A 5,921-nucleotide genomic window follows, 5' to 3' on the forward strand; every position below is an offset into this window, starting at 1 on the left:
GACTAGTTCATTTTTATATTATTTTCGTTCAATATTTTCTTTTTTTTATACCTTTCTCCATTTTGTTTTTTGTTTTTTCTACTCCCTTATTTCATATATAATATTTAGTGTTCTTTTTTATTTTTTTTATTTTCTTATCTTTTTTTTGTTCATTCCCATTCTTCCTTTCTATCTTCTCTTTGTTTCTTCCCCTTTGTACACTTTTCCCTTACTCGTTTTGTTGTGACGAGAGAGTTTTACAGGGAGAGAGAGAGAGAGAGAGAGAGAGAGAGAGAGAGAGAGAGAGAGAGAGAGAGAGAGAGAGAGAGAGAGAGAGAGAGAGACCTTCCTATCTACATTGCACTTTTCTTTTTTTCATTCGCACGATTCATTATTTTATTCTTTTTTTTGTTGTCAGTGTAGGTCTCTCTCTCTCTCTCTCTCTCTCTCTCTCTCTCTCTCTCTCTCTCTCTCTCTCTCTCTCTCTCTCTCTCTCTCTCTCTGTCTCTGTCTCTGTCTGTTTGCCACCCCTCACACAATACCATCACAAAATCGAGTCGGAGGAAGAATTAGTCTGCATTTTATTGTTGTTATTGCCTCTTTAAAATTGTAATAAATTGTGTAAATCAGCCAAGCAAATTATTAGCTAAAAAAAGAAAGCGCATCTCTATTGTTTGTCGTTTTGTTACTGAAACTTCGTTTGTTGTTTCGGAGAAGGTTCGAGGCTGCGCCCCGAGGAATGACGTGTTTTGTGCGAGAGAGAGAGAGAGAGAGAGAGAGAGAGAGAGAGAGAGAGAGAGAGAGAGAGAGAGAGAGAGAGAGAGAGAGAGAGAGAGAACAAACAAACCTGTGTCAGAAAAAAATTTCCTCAAAGCCATACAGTTCAGAGAGGGAGAAAGAGAGAGAGAGAGAGAGAGAGAGAGAGAGAGAGAGAGAGAGAGAGAGAGAGAGAGAGAGAGAGAGAGAGAGAGAGAGAGAGAGGCACAACAAACAATTCCGTGTCAAAAAAAAATCCCAAAAGCCATAGAGTTTTGCAGAGAGAGAGAGAGAGAGAGAGAGAGAGAGAGAGAGAGAGAGAGAGAGAGAGAGAGAAACTGTTTTTCCCTCACATTTATGCAAAATAAGATCGTTGCCTTTTTTTTCATATTCTCAGCACCCTCACCTCTACATTTTCATAATACCACTAAAGGGGTGTTGAATGCCTTATTTTCACGCTATAGAGAGCATTACGAAGAGTTCAAAAGCTCTTTAAGGCACTAGTAGAGAATCAAAGGGAGTTATACACATACTTATGCTTCCCCTACAGTTTGTACGAAGACATTAATGTCCACTACATTTAGAAGTCAATGAGGTGAGACGAATGTACGAGTTTTTTTTTAGGAGAGAAAGAATGGAAGAGATATAACAGGCAGAAGATGAATGATAAGTGCAGAGTAGCGTAGAAGAAAGAGGAAGGAGAGAGGCTTAGCAAATGAGAAATATATACAGTGAAGAGAAATAAGAGGAGGAAGAGAATGAAGGAGAGAAGAGGCTTAACAGATGAGGAATATGTACGGTGAAGAGAAATAAGAGGAGGAAGAGAATGAAGGAGAGAAGAGGCTTAACAGATGGGGAATATGTACGGTGAAGAGGAACAGGAGGAGGAAGAGAATTAAGATTAGAAGACACATATATGAGAGAGAGACCTTCCTATCTACATTGGTAAAGCAATAGAAAATATGAGTAATACATATACTGAAGAGAAGACGTAGAAGGAAGAAGGGAAAAGGCATAAATTGAAGTGAATAAAATTAAGAGAAAGAAAGAAGAAAAGGAAGAAGAGAGCATAAATAAGAAAACGTAAACCACAAGAAGCCATCAAGCCTACACGTGGCAGTCCCTTCTACGTATAAAACATGCCATGAGAAAAGACAAATATTTAAGTCAGAAGACGAGCAATATTTACTGAGTAGACAACAAGAGAGAGAGAGAGAGAGAGAGAGAGAGAGAGAGAGAGGGGGGGGGAAGAGGAGGAAGACAGGAAAGAAACATAACAGTCGGAATAAAAATAGCAGTTTATCACCAACAGTCTCGTAATAGCCAGGAAGTCTACGGGTCGTTATCCCTTTGTGTTCCTTTGTGTTCGCCTTGTTACCAGGAGAAGGGAAGGGTGGGTAACCGTGCGTTGTTAGCTGGGCATAATGCAATGTATGAAATATTTATAAAATATCTACAAGGAAGTTATGGATGAAAAAGAATAGATTTTGCAATTTCTACCCAGTTTAAAGATTGGATGTGGCTGTAGATGTCTCAGAGTAACTGGTAATTAGGGAAAGATGTACCAAGTGGCAGTCAAAGGATTAACCTGAAAAGTGAGGCAATGATGTGGACTAATTGTACAATGAAACTTTTTTACATTTCACAATACTTTGATTTTTTTTTTCTTTCTCTTTCTTTTCGTCGTTTCCTTTTCGTTCATTCGCGTGAAGAGTGACCGTGTTGTAAGGTCTCTCTCTCTCTCTCTCTCTCTCTCTCTCTCTCTCTCTCTCTCTCTCTCTCTCTCTCTCTCTCTCTCTCCTCTTCTCTACAACCACTCCCGAAGACACACAAACACACACACACACACACACACACACACACACACACACACACACACACACACACACACACACACACACACACACACACACACACACACATACACACACAGAAACACATACAGAGAGTTGTTTTGCGCCGCACCTCCAGGCTGACACACACACACACACACACACACACACACACACACACACACACACACACACACACACACACACACACACACACACACACACACACACACACACACACACTCTCTCTCTCTCTCTCTCTCTCTCTCTCTCTCTCTCTCTCTCTCTCTCTCTCTCTCTCTCTTAATTGCGGCGGCTTGATATTCCTGGCAGCGTTGCTTCTACGAGGCTGCAAACGCTCCTAGCAAACTTGCCTCACAGACTCCACAGACCGAGACTCTCTACCCTTGGGAAGCTGCGCGCAAGTTGAATTTAACTGACGTTCCATCTCCCCGTCACTTTCCCCCCGTCCTTCCGCCCGTCACTCCCTCCGTCACCGTCCTTTTGCCCGCGTCTCTCCGGTCATTCCTTTCGCCCAGTCACTTCGCCCTGTCCCTCAGAACCTGTAAGTGGATCGTCACACGTGTATTGGAGAGAGAGAGAGAGAGAGAGAGAGAGAGAGAGAGAGAGAGAGAGAGAGAGAGAGAGAGAGAGAAAGTGCATCGCGAGGCATCACTACTCTTGGTACTAAAAGCTCTCCTGTCTCTCCCTTTGTGTCTCTGTTCCGCCTCTTTCCGCCGCTTTCTCTCTCTCTCTCTCTCTCTCTCTCTCTCTCTCTCTCTCTCTCTCTCTCTCTCTCTCTCTCTCTCTCGTCGTCGTTGTCGTGTTGCATTGTTGTCGTAAAGAGAAGCGTAGTTTTAATAATGCTTACTACACTATTGTACTAGTTACCTATTACTGTTATTTAGATTGATCTGTTTCTGTTTATTACGCTTCACAGCCTTTTGGAAAATCACTTTTGATCTACTTATTTGTTTGTTTATTTACTTGTTTATTGAATGATCTATTTAGTAGGTTAGTTACTTCGTTAGTTTGTTAGTTTTTTTTTTTTTTTCCTGTTTGAGTCTTGAATCTTCCTGCGTTATTTATTTACTTATTTATTACATTTTTTTTTTTTTTTTTTTTTTGTTATTATTATTCCTGAAGGCAAAATGTATTATGCCTGTGAATACGAGTCGCCCACAAACCTTGACACAGTGCGCCTCAGTCCCGCTGGGTCGCCTGAGCCTGTGCTGTCATTTTGTTTCCCGCCTGACAAAGGTTTATACGTGCTGTCCCACGCACGCCTTCATGCTTGTCCAACACCTGAAGGGAATGAACATGGCCTCCATTAGGAATTTTCCCTTCAAATAGTTAACATAGTTTGTAATAATCATTGTTCGTTTGGCCAATATTATGAAACCTTTCTCTGCTGCACAGTTTAATCATTTAATCACCAACAACTTTTAAAAGACTTTTTTTTTTTTCTTACGAAACTCTTAAACACATATGTTGTCCCTTGTTTGCCTCTTCTGCTGTACATTTTTTTTTTCTCTTCAATCACCAACAACTTTTAAAACACTTACCTTTTATACTAAACTCTTGAAGACTTCCGTTGTTTAAAAATAAATAAATAAAAAAAATAAGATTAACCTCTAATTCTTTTTTTCGTCTCCTCTGTCATTACACACACAACTTTCACGCTGTGTTTAATGAAGGCCACCTTTTGCAGTTATACAGGTAAACCACCCACTTCTTAAAGATCCACATGTAAAAAGTTGTAGCACGTTATTGAGAATTTCGTAAGAGTTGAGTGGAGGGGAAAGACTTACTTGGAGGACGCCCATAGTAGTTATACAGTTAAACCACCAATTCTCTGCAGATCCACGTGTAGAAAATTATAGCACGTATTCGGAAACTCATAAGGGTGACTATTCCTTGCAGGTGTTGAGTGAAGGGGGAAGGGAAGGTTCACTTGATAATCTTACCGTTGTCTCCTTGTCCCTTCAGGTTGCATCGGATCGGCTCGTGTATCGGGAATGAACACCTCGAGTAAACACTTCCCGGCGTGCCCCTTGCGACCCTCTCCTTAGCTTTAGAATGTATGAAGATTAGAAAGCGTTCAATCGGGTGTAGGTACATTTAATGGCTGGAGTGTAATCAGAGCAAGAGGATAAAGGTTACCGTGGAAAGCGCGATCAAGGAGAATCACTTGGAGTCTGCTTCAGGAGAGAGGCTCATACTGACGGAGGGAATTGGGGGATTATTGGCCGGGCCGCCGCAACAGGCACGATACTTATGCTCCAACCGCCGCCACGCTCCGCCCTTGCTGTTCCTGCAGTATCAATGGCCTGCGTGAGGGAACTGCTGGCGTGGTTCGGTGCTGCAGTTAAGAGGTTTATTGCCTGAGCGGGCGGGCGGGGCAGGGCTTGCAGGGGAGCATTTCATCCTTGTCCGATGGATGTGGATCGTGTGAGTGAGCAGTTACCCGAGTAGCGTCAGCATGCTAATTCATCGTTTATTGCATTACCTGCTGGTCATTTGGTCTTTGCTGAAACGTGAGTGAGAGGGGAAGTTCACCCCGTCCCACTCTGCCCCTCCCCATCCCACCCCATCCCGTGACGTGACGAACGCGCCGCCACTTAATGTTTGTTTAACCCTCTGATTGCTGAGGCTTCTCAAGTTTAATAAAATACTCAGATACGACTTCAGAGTATAATCTTGAAAGACACCACTCATAACAAAAAAAGAAATGATAGCGTTATAAAAAAAAAAAAAAAAAAAAACTCAGTATCTGCCTGTAGTTATATTTTTGTTCAGTGAATTTGTTCAGGGTTCCTCAGGTGACGTAACAGATGGCGTACCGGAGCTAAACTGGGTGTGTTTATCTGATTTATCCTTTAACATTTTGGTAGTGATAAGTTGAACGTGTTATATATATTCCCTTGACTATTCTGCGTTATATATATATTCCCTTGACTATTCTCCATGACACGTAAAAATAATAATGAAATAAGATGAAAGTTTAAAGGGTGTTGCGTGGCAGATAGTAATTCACGTGAAGATGAGGTGGCAGTGATACGAGGTCATTGTGAAGGGCTGCCCAGTGACCGACGTGGCGCCATGGCAGCGTGACGCATCAGAATGCATGCAGGAGCTGGGGACAAAAAATAGATAAATAACGAAAATAGATTCAAGCAAACGAAGAATGGAAACACGCAGTAAGCTAATAATACAATAGTCACCGCTTAAACCATATATTTTCTGTGATGGCCTTATTTTAAACATACGTCAGGCAGCACAGTGTTTAGTCTCGGAACTTTTCTTTTCTGGAGAGTCTCACCTTTTCATCTTCCTTCCTTGGTCCATGGATGT

This window comes from Scylla paramamosain, chromosome 12 (genome assembly GCF_035594125.1).
Source record: "Scylla paramamosain isolate STU-SP2022 chromosome 12, ASM3559412v1, whole genome shotgun sequence".
In the NCBI taxonomy this organism is placed as follows: domain Eukaryota; kingdom Metazoa; phylum Arthropoda; class Malacostraca; order Decapoda; family Portunidae; genus Scylla; species Scylla paramamosain.